The following is a 16,773-nucleotide window of genomic DNA, read 5'->3' as shown; positions in this document are numbered from 1 at the left end:
TATATATATATATATGTATATAAATATATGTTATCATCAGCTTATATAAAGATATATAGACTATTATTATGAAATAGTAAAGATATATGTTAGTTATCATGAGCTTATATAAAGATATATTGACTATTATTATGATAAGTAAATATATATACAGTGTAGGTTATCATCAGCTTATATACATATATGTAGACTATTATTAAAATACTGTAAAGGTTCTTGTGCGACCTTCACTTTCGTCCACTAGTACAAGACTCGTGCATGAGTACAATACATATATTTCTGCTTAGTTCATCAAGGTGTACAAGAAATGAATCAAGTGACAAGCAATAAACAGGCCCAGAACCGCTCTGCTCTACTAGACAAATGTTCGGGCTTATATAGCTGCTAAACTCCGTCCCTGTTCTGCTTGGTTAGACCCGGCACGGCTCGGCCCGGCTCGGCTCGGTCTAGCTCAGCTCGATCTTCAGTCGGTACGGCTCTGACTTGGCTATGCTTGACTCGGTTTACATTGGCTTGGCTTGGCTAAATGCAAGGGGACACCATCCACCACACACTCCCCCCAATGGCGACTAGGGTCTCCAATTCACATCCTGTGGGAGGACTAGCTGGGCCAGAGCCTCATGTTGGTGAACTCCATAGCGGAAGCGCTCTATCTCCTCCAATAGTAGCTGGCGATCCCGGCATAACTTCATTCAGTAACTCCTCTACGCTGTTTTCTGTCAGAGTCGCATCCAGCAGCGTCTCTGCTCCCTTCTCCGTAATCTCCAACACGGCAGAATCTGGCCGTCGTGCCTCGTCTCTCTCCGTGTTACTCCCTTTGTAGGCCACCACGTTTGCCGGTGTTGGCCTACCCACTCCTTCTCCAGTTTCTTTCAAACTCATCGTGACCGAAATCAGTAACTCCTGTAAAGATGTGTTGCCTTCGCTCTCAATCTTTTCCAGCGCTCTGATGTTATTTAGAGAAAACGAGTGCTTCAATCAGAAATCCTTGGTTGCGTTCGTTGGAACCGTTCTACCTCCTTGCCGCACGACCTCCCGACCGTTTTCCGTTAATTCCATCGAGTAGCATATACCATCTTTGTATCGTTCTGGCCTCCTGGTTGTCTGGGCGGGCCTCGGATTGTGCCAAACCAGAGTGAATTGGATTGCGGGGCTGATGGGATCTGGTGTTGCGGTCTCTTCGGTCTCTACCGAGTGTATAATTTATTCTGTGTGGCCAGATTGATTTTTTTGGAACTAGGAGGGCATCCTTGACTTCCTTCTTTCTCCGGTTTGGCTGGATTTTTCCCGAGAGTGACCTCCTTCCCTTAATTTTTTGCAGCCTCTAATAGCAACTTTTTCCAGCTGGGGTGGCATTATTGGTACAGGATCTATCCCGCCTTCCTCTTGCCTTCTCTCCGGCCTGCTGGGTCGAGCGCCTTTTATGTTTGGACCCCTTCCTTGGCTTCAGAGTGGCTGGGGCCTGCCCCAACTTCTCTGGGCAAGCGTGATAAAGCTTTAGCCTTCTTTCGCTCTGGATGGAAGACTGTCATTGCCATTCCACCAGATACGTGTGGTTCCCCTAGGCCTTCAAGATCTAGTATGGTCCCATGAACTTTGCCTGTAGCTTGGGATTTTCTCCTTGTCTTCGGCGTTTGTTCGTGAGCCATACCCAGTCGCCTGGGGCATACAGCAGTAGTTCTTCCTTATCCTCTTGTCGCACTTCCATCTGGTTTTGCCGGAGTGCTTTGTGCACTGTTTGCAGCCTCCGCTGCACCTCAAGAGCGTGCTCGTGGGCAGGAAAGAACTCAGTCGGTGGGGGTGACTTTCCAGCTGGTCTGGCAACCTCAGCTCCCGTCTCAACAATCGCATGTTGGCCGTCTCTCCAGTCGCAGAATTGGGGGTGCTTCTGTATGCCCTCATCAGCTGGGGAAGCAGTAGGTTTCACTCATCCTGCCCTGAGTCAAGAGCAGCGCCCTCAAAGAATCCCCGAGTCCCTGCTTAATCCATTCCACGACTCCATTCGCCTGTGAGTGATACAAAGTCGTGTGGGTCTTTTCTATGTTCCAGAGTTGGCACAGTTCAGCCATCAGTGGACTCTCGAACTGTGCCCTCTGGTCTGTGTGGATCTGCTCGGGCAATTCCAGGTAGCAGAAGACCCGCTCATCCAGTGCGTTGGCGACCACCGGGGCCGTGGCGGCAGGTAGTGCAAATGCGTCCTGCTACTGGGTGAAATGGTCAGTAAGAGCCAGTACCCACTTGTTCCCCCTTGGTGTGACAGGAAATGGTCCCACCAGATCTACGGCCACTTTCTGCCAGGGTCATCCTGCGTAGAGCCTCCTTTTTCCTCTGATCGCCTTTGTCCCTCCATGCTTTGCGGCCTGGCACACCTCGCAACTCTTGACGAGCCGCCTGACTGTGGACATCAGCCTGGGCCAGTACCACGTCAGTTGAAGGCGAGCTATCGTCCTTCCCACCTCAGAGTGAGCCAGGGCATGCGTTTGCCACACCGTGGTTTCCTGCATTGCCGGGGGGCAGATGGCGCACCATCTAGAGTGGCCCTGCGGGGCCACACATGCTTCCAGCATGCCGCCTGTCGTATGCGCAGAGAGCCCCGCATGTGATGCAGGATGTCCAGCTCTCACCTCCAGGTGTTCTGCTGGCACCTCCTCCCTGGTGGCGATGGCATGGTACATGATGGCCACTGGTCCCTGACTGGTAGCTTGTGTCCTTGCTAGTTCGCCCTTTGGTCCTGTTACTCCTAGCGGGGCTGATAGCCCCTCGGAGGAGCCCCCAGCACCCAGGTTCAATCCCACCACTGTTGGGGCAGGAGTCCCAAGTGGGTTGCCGGCCGGCCCCCCAGGGTTTGCGACATTGCCCAGGGTCGATCCCGCCCTATCGAGGGCAGAAGTCCCATCCAGGCAACTGGTCGATACCCACGTGGCTAACAGCCCTTGTTCCTTTGCTAGCACCTTCCGTGAGGAGCCCCCGTTCCTCTGTTCAATGCTCGCGCATTGCCGGCAGTCCTCGCAGGTCTGCCTGCTCAATCTTTCCGCATTCCCGTGGCGAGTCTCTGACCAGTGCTTCAGGATGTAGCGAAACTCTGCCAAGATCTCAAGCCACCGGACTACTTGGTTTGAGAGTTTCCTCCTCCGGCATAGCCACCGAAGTGACGCGTGGTCCGTCAGCAGGAGGAACTCCTGGTTATACAGATTCGGCTGGAAGTGTTTGACCACCTTCACTACTGCAAGTAGCTCCCATCGAGTGACGCAGTAATTGCGTTCCAAGGGGTTGAGGGTCATGCTGTAGTAGGCAATGAACCTCTCGCAGCCCTCCTGTACTTGAGACAGCACGGCTCCTACTTCTCATCCGCTGGCGTCCGTGTCCAGGATATACTGCCTCCGAGGATCCGAATAGCCCAAGATCGGGGCGGTGCTGATGCTTTCCTTCAGCGCGTCGAAGGTGGCCTGCTCTCCTTCCGTCTATCTCCAGGGCTCCCCCTTTGCAGTTAGTCGGTGCAAGGGGTGTGCTATAGTGGCGAACTCCGGGATGTATTGTCGGTAATAACCGACCATCTCAAGGAATCCTTGGGGTTCCCTTAGTCCGCACTGACTCTGCTACTTCGCTACTGCCTCCACTTTTGTCAGGGTCTGTAGAGACTTCGTTTTGACTCACTATGTGCCCCAGGTAGCGAACCTGAGGTTGTAGTAGCTTGCACTTGGAGGGCTTTAGCTTTAGTTTAGCCTTGTGGAATACTGGAAGACCTCCTCCAGCCCATGTAGATGCGTATCAAAATCAGGATAATGACTATAATATCATCTAGATATAGCAGCAGCGTTCTCCAGTGGAGGCCATGTAGGACGCGTCCCATGAGTTTTTGGAAGGTGGCAGAGGCGGACGTCAGTCCGAAGAGCAACACCTTTCACTTCTACAGCCTAGACTATGTCGAGAAGGCTGACTTCTCCTGCGCCTCTGCATCCAGGGACACCTGCCAGTACCCGCTCACCAGATCGAGTGTGCTAAAATAGCGAGTGCCGAACAGGGCATCCAGGCTGTTGTTGATCCTGTGTAGCGGGTAAGCATCCTGCTCCGTGACGGTCTTGAGACGCCAGTAATAAATGCAGAAGCGCCATTTCCCGTTCTTTTTCCGGACCAACACTACGGGGGAGCTCCAAGCTCCTCCGGCGGGCCCGATGAGTCCTCGTTTGAACAAGCCCTGGACGTGCCTTTCAGCCTCTGCCTCCTTTTCTGGTCCAAGTCTGTGAGGGGGTTGTCAGATTGTCGAGTACCTTCTTTAAGTAGAATAGAATGTTCCACCTCCGAGGTCCTTCCTACGTCATCATCACTCGTACTGAATACGGCGGCATACCGATGCAGCAAGGTTGCCAACCTTGACGTTTGTCCCCTGTCCTCACAGTTCGGCCGGGCCGACTGGAACAATTCCTCAAGGTGAGCTGGCACTTCATTGATTGAAGCCGGACCAGCGTCACACAGTAAGGGGTCGTCCTCTTCGACCTGTGGGGCCTCCACTCCCGTGTATGTGTCGATAGTGGCTCCGGACCGAAAAGTCAGCGGCCACTCCGTAATATTCATACAGCGGGTGATGACTTGTCCCTCGGGTCTCGGCTGGTTCAGGCTACTGGCAACGGGAGGTCCGTCGGGAAATCCCTCAGTTAGTCCCATGGAACAATGGTTCTGCGTGATGATGTAACAGTGTATCGCCATCTCTGTCCGGGCGGGAACCATCACCCCCCTTATTACCCCTTATCGCTCAGTCGGCTCACTACAAAAACCTCCTCCGCCTTCACATCCCTCAAGCAGATGGTTAGACGGATTATTCCATAGAAGGGAAGCCGTGTTTCGTCAGCCAATAGTCCGTGGCTGTCACTCTCCTCGAGTCGGTCCCGCACGGCTCCTGGCAATTAATCAAAAACCTGCTTATTGATCAAATTGGTGGTGCATCCGGTGTCCAGTAGGAACTGGATGGGCCGCCCCTTCACTTTTCCTGTGAGGAAATGGTTCGGTTCCTGTTTGGTTCCCCACTGAACCGAACAGGCTTTCGACTCTTCGGTTCAGTGGGGATGGTTCTCAGTGTCTGGGGCGGAGGGGATTTGGGGGTCACCCTCCTACGCTTCGGGCTACGTTTCTGCCATTTGCACAAAAGGTCGTAGGCAATATCCGAGACAAAGGGGCTGTCCAAACTAATCTCACCCAAGGGCTGGTAATAATTCCATGTCACCACAGGTCTTTCCAGTACACGAGTTCTCCTTGCCCTAGTCCTTGCCGGTTGAGACCAGCCATCAGCTGTCATTAAGTCTCGCGAATTCCTAGTATATTTCTGTGTTTGCTTGGCCTTGGCACAGCCAGTAGTCGGAGCTACTGCTGTGGCCGTCCTCCGTTTTCCGAAGCCGGTTTGGTGTGGCGAGGGCATTTCTTTCGTACATGCCCCGGTTGGCCACATCCTCAGCAAAGAGTAGCTGGCTGATTCCTTTTCTCAACTGGGGTGCGCACCTGCTCCTGGAACCGTTCCACCTTGTCCGTGAGAGTTTAGACCAGCCGGGCTAGTTGTCCTATGACATCGGTCTCAGCCGAGTTCACCTGGTCAGAGGTTCCTCTCTCCAGGACTCGCACCGAGGATTCGGTGGGCCTACGCTCGCCCTCCGGGATTTGGAGATAGTCATTTCCGGCTTGTACAGCGTCTACCAGCGTGGGCATAGGTACGGCCAACAGATGTCTCTGCAGGACAGGGTCCCTCAGCAAGCTGCAGAAAGTCTCCATAGCCATGCTATTTTAGTGGTGATTCGGCAGGTCTCCGTACGCAATGCGTACCAGCCTCTCTACCTTTATAGCATGCTCCTGCAGCATTGTTCCCTCCTTTTTTCAAGGCATTGAGTTGGCTTAGCGCCTACCTAGCAGATAGTTTGAACCTTGCCCAGAGGGCATTAAAAATGGCCTTCTGGTCCTAGGCTCGCCCACAGTTCTCAGCCTGCTTGCTCAATGCTTCCTGGAGATGCAATAGAGTTGCTCCTTCCGTCCACTGGTTGGTGTCGGCTACTTCTGTGAAACGAGCAATGAAATATTCCACATCTCCTTTCCTAGTACACAGGGGAGTCCTGAAGCGCGGTGCCGGTTCCTGAGCTCTCGGCATCAGCAACACTCGCTCTAGTGCCTCGACTAGTCGGTCGGGTCCCAGGTCAGCACTCCTGGCTCTCCTGTTAGCCATGTCTGGCTTCTAGTAGGTTTCTACTCTTCTCCCAGAGCAGTGCCTCTACTGTGTCTGCGGCTGCTGGCTCCTTTTTTGGGTTTCTTCTTGTGGGAAGTTCTTCCAGTAGAAGCACCTCGCTTCCTTAAACAAGTCCTGTCGGATCCCTTAGTAGGTTTCTGCTTCTGGAGCAGTGCATCTACTGGTCCGATTGGCAGGCTTTCTGCAGCTTTTCCTGGGTTTCTTCCAGTAGGAGGTTCTTCTAGTAGGAACCTGCTGCTTCCTCAAATAGGTCACATTAGTAGGTTTCTGCTCCCGGAGCAGTGCATCTACTATCCCTGTAGGGCTTTCCACATCTTTCTGGGTTTCTTCCAGTAGGAAGTTCTTCCAGTAGGAGCGGTGCTGCCGTTATTCCGGCAGCCTAGTTTATCCCGAGTCTAGTGATCCAATGCAAGTCATGTGGTGGAGTTCTTGGGATCATTATCAATCCCACTGCTGCCACCAGTGTAAAGGTTTTGTGCGACCTTCACATTCCTCCACTAGTACAAGACTCGTGCATGAGTACAATACATATATTTTTGCTTAGTTCATCAAGGTGTACAAGAAATAAGTCAAGTGACAAGCAATGAACAGGGCCAGAACAGCTCTGCTCTACTAGACAAATGTTTGGGCTTATATAGCTGCTAAACTCCGCCCCTGTTCTGCTTGGGAAGACCCGGCACGGCTCGGCTCGGTCCAGTTCGGCTCGGTCTTCAGGCGGTACGACTTTGGCTTGGCTATGCTTGACTCGGCTGTACATCGGCTTGGCTTGGCTAAATGTAAAGAGATGCCATCCACCACAATACGTAGATGCTTATAGGATATTGTAAGCTCGTTTAGAATTAATTTGAGACATTAGATGTTTGCAATTTTAAAAAATAGTGTTTCATTGAAATTTTGAAGCGGAACATCAGGAAAATTTTTCATTCGCAACAGTTTATAGTGCAGTATTGGGTTCATATGTTTTATTTGCAAACCTTCAGGAGAAAATTGTGACTATTATCCATGGCAGCTAGATTATTTTTCTTAGCTCCTTCAAGTCTAAGTATACGACTGAATATAAAATGGTATTAACTTTCTCTATACTGCTGCTAGAGACTAGTTCAAAAACACTTTGGTTTTTTTATGAATGCCAAAGCATTCTGCATTCCATTATAATTTCTAATAGTTGCTTATACAATCAGCATTAAAGCTCTCCTTATAATCTTTTACAGCTGACTTTGACCCGAAACATTTAATCTTCATTCCTGTGATCTTACAAACTGTGGCACTTGCAGGTAAGCATAAGTTCAGAGTTGACTGCTGACGCCTGTTTAGTAAAAAAAAGCAGTAACTTTTTACTGTTAACCTCACAAGCTCCAAATTAAATTTTTCCAAAGGCTTGATAAATTTCTCTCCTACTCAGTCTATCAATTTAACTGTTTCTGTTTCTGTACCCGGTGTAAATTTTCTAATTGTTCAGTTTTCTACGCAGTTTTTATTAATTATAATTCAGTCTGTTTAAGTACATCTAAACATATAGATACTCTGTCGATGCTCATTATACATTGAATGACACATCCAGTTTTATATTAGTGATTGCATGAGTCTACTTGACTAGAGTAGTGATTCTAAATTAGGAGGTTGTCCTTCTTATTTTGTTTAAAAGTCTAATAGAGCTACCGCTTCATCAAAATAGTGCATCCTCAGTGTTTAGAAAGTAGATTTTGAGCTACAGTAAATTACAAAATAACAAAGTTACATTTAGCACTAATGCACCGTGTGTTATATAACATATTACAGCAGCTTTTATTTTTACAGTCACTCTAGTATCGATAGCGGTTGCTGTTGGGGCAGCAGCGCTAGTAGGAGTAACCGCTTTATCTCAGTTTACATCTCCACCACCACTTTCACCTGATGATTAAAGTCCACCAACAACTCAAGGAGTACAACCAGAAGGTACACAAGAAGAGATTGATGGTAATTATCTCTGTTCTTAGTCAGAAGTCTTATAATCAGCTACAGTCAGACTTGTGTCTAAGAACAAAGAGTATTAATTAAATGATCGTTAGGTTTTTTAGGAATGTTTATCTATAACCTCTGGCATATTTAATTAAATTTCTGGATCAATTTTCAGGTATCTAATATTTTTTTAATAATTTTATTAAAACTTGTTCCACTAATAGTTTGTTGTGTTTTTGTGCAATCATAAGAAATGCATCACCATTTTGACCGCCTATTTTTCCCAATCGGGTGTTCAGAATTTCAACTACCAAAGAACCAAAGAGAAAACTCACCTAACAAAGAACAGCATTTACGCTACGCAGTTCAAGCAGTTCAGCAGCTTGCGCTCTGCCTTGAATAATGGTATTCCACTTTCACAATTAGCCTTGACTACTGGCTGGCTAAAGTTAACTCTGCTTTCAAGTGCAGTAGCTGCGGAAACGGTCTCTAAATTCGGTGAACCTGAGTTTTGGTGTTCCCTCCCGCTTTGACTAATGCACTTTCAGTGAGTAAAAAGCCGCACCAACATAACTGGAGGTAAATGAGCACAAGTGTTAGCTTTATTATTTTTCTTTCTTCTACGTATAAATCTGGTCATTGTAAATATATTGAAAACTAATTATCATACATTTTATTTTAAATAAGTAAGACTTTATTACGTTGCTGTGTGTTAAAGAGTTGTATTGGTATGACTTACATTTGTAGTAGGTGTAGTTTTGTCAGCTTCGACTAGTAGGTTTGCACAAGTTTTGGCTTGTTTAATGTCAATTTTCAGATTATTCTTGAATCTGTTGCTGTAAGGTGTGAATTTTATGTTATATATCATATCGAATTTTTTCCTCTCAAAGTCAGTTAGCCCTGTACGGGTGGTGCTGGTTTTGTCGACCTAAATTCATAGGTTTCGATAGTGTTATTATTATCTGCAAGCTTCAAGTAAAAGAAAGCGCAACAGCACATTCTCTTTATCAGTTGCTCAGCCATTTCATTAAGCTTAAGTTGGTATTGACTGTGGCTAGCTTCAGGTATGTTTTTTGTCAAGTAACTAAAGTTAATCTGTTCCATGTTTTGTCTGATAAAGCGCTCTACTACTAACAGCACTCTACACACTGTAAAGGGCGGAGTGTTATAACTAACTAGAGTGTTGGAATAAGTTTAGGTTACTTATCTATTGTATATCACTACTAACTGTGCTTCCCGGCATTGTCCGGGTAATAAAGATAAGTTTATGTATAATGAGAAGTAATGAGAGTGACCCGCCACTTGCTATTAGCTTGGCAAACTGCGAATAGAAAATTCTAGTAAGCTAACTAATGACAATCGCCTACTTATTTGTTTGTCTGTTTGTCTTATTGTCTGTCAGATAGCGGATGGCGGAAAAAAGCAGCAAAAGATTTTTCCTTGTATGGCAAGGACAAAAAACATCGTATTTCACATAGTAAGGAAAAAAATCATATAGCAGACGCATTGTGACCTGTTGGCGCACTGTATTAACTAATGATAAAATGTGCACATTTAGCGTGCACAATCACAATGAAGCTTGCTCCGGCTCTTTAGGGCAAGCGTTTATCAAGATTTGTCATCATGAGAGTCAAATGGCACAAAACCATGATTGAAAAATTCATTTTACCTTTTTGAATGGTTTAAATATAAATGACTCAAATAGACAGCATTTCCTACATTTCTAGTTGTTTTAACAATTATTATAGACAGATTATCGTTTGAAAACAACTGTTCTACAACTTATAGTGATGATCTTATTTCTATCTTGCAGATAACCATTTCATACATGTAGCAGAGACAGACCAATTTATAAACAGCACTATTGCAGAGGTGTTGGATGATTAGAAAAACAAAGTTACAACAAGTGGTAAATATACAACTCAACGAGGCTATAATAAGATGGCTATATGTGTGAATATGATAATTATACTACCTAATTTGTTCTAAATAAAAGTAGCTCGATATCTGTTAACAAGCAAATGAGTAAGTAAGCAGAATTTTGAGAAACAACTCTATGCACGAAGAAGACAACGCAACGAAACTGACAGTATTGAGCAGACAAATCCAGATTACAATGAAAATTATATCGATTGCTTTGGACAACATGGTAAAAAATGTATATCAGTACCCATTATTTCTAACATGCATCCTTTGTTACAGTACTGAGGGATGAACTAGCAATGATTGGAATTAAAGATTGGAGACTGCTTACTCTGTGGAAAAAGAGGGTATCAAAAAAAACTTACTTGTGAGCACCATAAGCATTTCTGATAAGATATGAGAACTTAACTGAACTTTTGAATAACTTTTCCAATTTAGTGTTTATGAAGAATTGTATCCTTCTAGATGATTGGTTTTATGTCCAGAACCCAAAATTTACCTAAACATATTTGATTAGAGAGTTTTTATGTGTGAATTTTGTGTAATAGATGTGTGCAAGCATTGTGTGTATATTTTGGGTACACTGACAGGTGAGCTTTAGTAATAGGTGCCCTAAAATATTTCCAAAAGTAATAACTTCACCACATCTTTACGTCATATATTTGCACTACTATATATATATTTATTATACTTGTTTGACTGCCTGAACAACATTTCATTTCAATTGGTTGAGTGTTATTGCTTTATTAGTAACAAGTGATTTATATTTATACTTGTTTGTCTACCTGCACAACTTGTCATTTTTACTGGTTGAGTGTAATTGCTTTATTAGTGGTGATTAGTTTATATTTATACATGTTTGACTACCTGCACAACTTGTCATTTGTACTAGTTGAGTGTCAATTTGAGCCGTTTTAACGAGATTGATTTACAAATGATAAGAGATCTCTGTTCTGTCTCCTGATGCTTCTAAGAGTATATGAATATATTGTGTAGTTGCTAAGTTTAATAAAGACATTAATTTACATTTGAAATGCTTTTCAATTTTTTCTCATGATAAAGTGCAACTTTAGAAAATTCTTAAATATTGATAGCGCAGTAGCTAAGCGTATATCAGATAAACAATTAAGAAGTATCTAGTTACAGGATTATTAGCTATTAGTACAAAACATGCCAATGGGTTGAGCATTGTACAACTCTATGCATATCATACAGTTTAGTCATGGCTTTTGTATAACTCTACGCATTCTAGAAATTTTAGTTAAGGTTTTGTACAAATCTACGCACTTCAAGGACTTCAGGTAATATGTTGTACCTCTATAAAAGACATAATGAATTAGTGACATTGGTCCATATATAACTGACACAGTTATTATAACATAGTGACTTTGGTTCGTATATAACTGACACAGGTATTATAACATAGTGACTTTGGTTCATATATAACTGACACAGGTATTATAACATAGTAACCTTGGTCCATATATAACTGACACAGGTATTATAAAATAGTGACCTTGTTTAATATATAACTGACACAGACATTATAAAATAGTGACCTTGGTTCATATATAACAAACACAGGGATTATAAAATAGTGGCATTGGTCCATGTATAACAAACACAGACATTATAACATAGTGACGTTGTTCAATATATAACTGACACAGGTATTATAAATTAGTGACCTTGGTAAATATATGTATAACTGACACAGGTATTATAAAATAGTGACCTTGGTCAATATATAACTAACACAGGCATTATAAAATAATGACCTTGGTCCATATATAACTGATGCAAGCACTATAAAATAGTGACCTTGGTCTATATATAAATGGCAGAGGTATTATATAATAGTTACCTTTTTCAATATATAACAAGCACAGGGATTATAAAATAGTGACATTGGTCCATATATAACAAACACAGGCATTATAACATAGTGACGTTGTTCAATATATAACTGACACAGGTATTATAAATTAGTGACCTTGGTCAATATATAACTGACACAGGTATTATAAAATAGTGACCTTGGTCGATATATAACTGACACAGGCATTATAAAATAGTGACCTTGGTCAATATATAACTGACACAGGCGTTACTAAGTAATGACCTTGGTCCATATATAACTGATGCAAGCACTATAAAATAGTGACCTTGGTCTATATATAAATGGCAGAGGTATTATAGAATAGTTACCTTATTCAATATATAACTGACACAGGTATTATAAAATAGTGACTTTGGTTCATATATAACTGCCACAGGCATTATAAAATAGTGACTTTGGTTCATATATAACTAATACAGGCATTATAAAATAGTGACCTTGGTTCATATATAACTGACACAGGTATTATAAACTAATGACCTTGGTTCATATATAACTGACACAGACATTATAAAATAGTGACCTTGGTCAATATATAACAGACAAAAGCATTATAAAATTGTGACCTTAGCTCATTTATAAGTGACACAGGTATTATAAAATAGTGACTTTGTTCAATATATAACTGACACAGTTATTATAAAATAGTGACTTTGGTCCATATATAACAAACACAGGCATTGTAACATAGTGACCTTGTTCAATATATAACTGACACAGGTATTATAAAATAGTGACTTTGTCAATATATAATTGACCCAGGTATTATAAAATAGTGACCTTGGTCAATATATAACTGACACAGGCATTATAAAACAATGACCTTGGCCCATATATAACTGATGCAAGCATTATAAAATAGTGACCTTGATCTATATATAACTGACACAGGTATTATAAAATAGTGACCTTGGTCAATATATAACAGGCAAAGGCATTATAAAATTGTGACCTTAGCTCATTTATAAGTGACACAGGTATTATAAAATAGTGATTTTGTTCAATATATAACTGACCCAAGTATTATAAAATAGTGACTTTGGTTTATATATAACTGACACAGGCATTATAAAATAGTGACCTTGGTCTATATATAACTGACACAGGCATTATAAAATAGTGACCTTGGTCCATATGTAACTGATGCAAACATTATAAAATAGTGACCTTGGTCTATATATAACTGACACAGGCATTATAAAATAATGACCTTGGTCCATATGTAACTGATGCAAACATTATAAAATAGTGACCTTGGTCAATATATAACTGACACAGGTATTATAAAATGGTGACTTTTGGTTCATATATAACTGACAAAAGTACTATAACATAGTGACCTTGGTTCATATATAACTGACACAGGCATTATAAAATAGTGATCTTGGTTCATATATAACTGACCCAGGTATTATAAAATAGTGACCTTGGACAGTATATAACTGACAAAGGTATTATAAAATAGTGACATTGGTCCATATATAACAAACACAGGCATTATAACATAGTGACCTTGTTCAATATATAATAGTCTAGGAGCAGAGTAACTCAATTGTGAGTTGTTATTACTTTTCTCAACTTATGCAATATGATGCGAGTAAAAGATTCTTCAATATTTATATATTGCCTGTTTGAACGTTGCACTCTGTAACCTCGTTACTTATATACTTTCATGTTTAAATTACATCTCATTAAATGGCGGAGGCGTAATAAACAAGCCGATCACTGTTGCCATTGTGACAAGGAATTTCACAAACTGTAATTGGATAATTAAAATAAAACGTCATAATCCGCCAGTTTGCTTAGTAATAGCGGCCAAAACTAGGACCGTGTGTTGTGTGCCCGAGCGACTAACCTCAAGTGATTTAGTAGTTTTATCACCTCAACAGATAAAAACGGTAACTGAATGTGTTGACCATTATAAGTTCAACCATCTGGAATTATTTACAACTATTGCTAGGAAAGCAGAACTAATTATTTTCATGATCAAACCGAAGACCTCGTTCGTTCACCACGATAGCCATCATTTCATTGTCATTGAATATCAAGAACGATGTCCATATGAATATGATGATTCAATCACTATTGACTGATAATAAATTCTAAGCAACTAACAGATGTCATCACAGACCAGATTTTACATGTGATGTGGTTAAATATTCCATTGTATCTTGTTGTTTTGTTCGTGTGAATTTGATGATCCGGTCTCCTACTAATCATGCAGCTTGTCCCACAAATCTCGGCTGAAGTAAATACGACCATGAGATTTCTGTGCAGTGGTTTCCTGATGGACACAGAGCTATTCCCAGGCAGTTTGTCCATTGAACTAGTTGCTCATGCAAAAATAGTAGATGTGAAAGCCGATGATGATGCAAAACTGCATCTTTAGCTTGCACAAGTGTCCGCGTAGACTGCAGCAATGAAATGAACGATGAGGTTGAAGATGGTAATCATATAGACAGTGATGATGAGCTTTAAGATTCTATTTAATAGTTTGATTAAATACTTTGCAATATGCTTTCTAGAATTAATTGAGTGTTTTCGATGTATCATGATAAACAGACTGTGTACATGGGTAAACATGCTATATAATATAATGATCATACAATGTATCAAAATACACATACAAAGTCCTACGATATTAATTATTCTCCATAAAGTTAGTTGTCATCGAACATACTGCATCAATATTGTTTTTGCACACTACCCGAACAATAAATCTAAAATTAAGCAAGGAATTTCGCATATAATTGTCAGTTAAATGAAAAAGAAATGACATGTACCAACGGAAAGTACTGAGAGAAGCATAATAAATACTTTATGCTTGTCATGAGTCGCCCAGCAATATAATAATTTAATTAAAAATATTAAACATTAAATTCGTTAGTTTGTCTGCGTCACAACCAGTGCGCCCAATGAGGTATACAGCATAGCCGGTCAATCAGTAGTTGTACAGGTCCCATTGTGAAGAGTATGAAGAGCGTTCCTGGCAGACCAGTGGATACGATGATGATGAGAAATGTCTGTCATATTGAGTCCCTGGCGGCTGACTACAAAGAAAAGAATCACATCCATTACATACAATGAGTACAAAATTGTCATAAAGACATATAAGAGCTTATGTTTATGGTGCAGTATTTATCCATTATAACCTATCAGAAAGAACGATTTAGCAAATCTTGTAGGTATAAATTTAAAACTTGAAAATAGGAAGAGGTACAAGACTGATTTTGATGTGTAAGCAATGTGCATAGCCCTACATGAAAAAAATAGAAGTACACCCTTCAGCTCTCGCCACAACAATATTTAGTTAACTCATACATCACACACTTTTGTAAGGTAATAATTGATATGTGAACACTATAATAATAATACAATATAACTCGATAGATTAAAATACAACGAAATATGTATTAATATATAATATCGCACAACATAATGCCACACATAAATCATTTAAAACAATTTAATGCAACGCAGTTCAATACAATACAAATTAATACAGTTATTATAATACAATACACCAGAATATAATGTAATAACACAATAATACAGTATAAGTTTTGCATGACACTATACAAAGATTTAAAACTAACCAAAACATCAGTTACATAATAATCATACAGTTGCATGAAGGTACTACACGTTGTCTTGAAATTGGCTTGACGTTTTAAAGAGCAATACAGTCTACAATTTTGTAAATAGGCGAGATAAGTCTTAATAATGATCAGCGGAGGCATGCTGTATAACAAATACTCCAATAATACTGGTTTATTAAAAAAATACACAAGAGGTATTTTACATGTATTTATGAAGTCCAATAATTTAAGTAGCTAACAATGTTATGTAGTGCTGCCGTCTTAGCCTAAAAAAATTAAACAAAGTGAATTAAGCCATTGAATGTATGAAACACTGAGTGTCAATACATATGACAGAAAGTGGTTTATTGTATAGTTTATAACCAATATGTAAAATATGGACTGAGAAGTTTGACAATGATTCATTATAATCAACACTTATCACTCATTGATCCAGCTGACTGCAGTAAACACCGACAAACAATACTCTAGCAAGAAGCTGTTTTGTTTTGGAAAAGCATGATTAGGTGAAGGAAACGCAAGATTTTTAATGAAGCAATGCATTTAATCTGCAATTGATGAATCGTTATATTATTAATCAAAGTATTAAGTAAATGAGTTTGCTATGATCTCACCTTAGTTTGTTCAGGGGTTTGAGATTCTTTGCAACTTGAGAAGCTCCATGTTATTTCGACTCACTAACAATCTTCATCAAGCATTCAGTGTAGTATTTTCATACGTCAAACACTACGAGTTGCTCCGATGACTTTAATAAGGTTTCTACGAACCTATCTGACTGTTTGTAGATGGTGCTCTGCATCTCATAAAAACTTCAGATTATCGGCTTTTTTCCGTTAGTAAGGCTTATTAGAATGTAGAGCTTGATTATAAGAAATTATGTAATCCATAATACCTAGCTGTGGTAATCAAATTAGATAGATTTTAAATTTTCACTGCTAGCTACGCAGACGGCTGATTTAATCTTCAATGAATTAATGGCTATCGGGGTGAATGAACGAGGTCTCCGGTTTGATCAAAAAATAATTAGTTTTCCTTACCTAGCAATGGTTGTAAATGATTTCAAATGTTTGGTCAGCGGTTCAGTTACCGTTTTTATCTTTTGAGGTGATAGAACTGCTAAACCACTTGAGGTTAGTCGCTCGAACACCCAACACGGTCCTAGGTTGGCTGCCATTACTGAGCAATCTGGC

This window comes from Watersipora subatra, unplaced genomic scaffold (assembly GCF_963576615.1).
Source record: "Watersipora subatra unplaced genomic scaffold, tzWatSuba1.1 SCAFFOLD_187, whole genome shotgun sequence".
In the NCBI taxonomy this organism is placed as follows: Eukaryota; Metazoa; Bryozoa; class Gymnolaemata; order Cheilostomatida; family Watersiporidae; genus Watersipora; species Watersipora subatra.
This window is presented reverse-complemented; position numbering follows the sequence as displayed.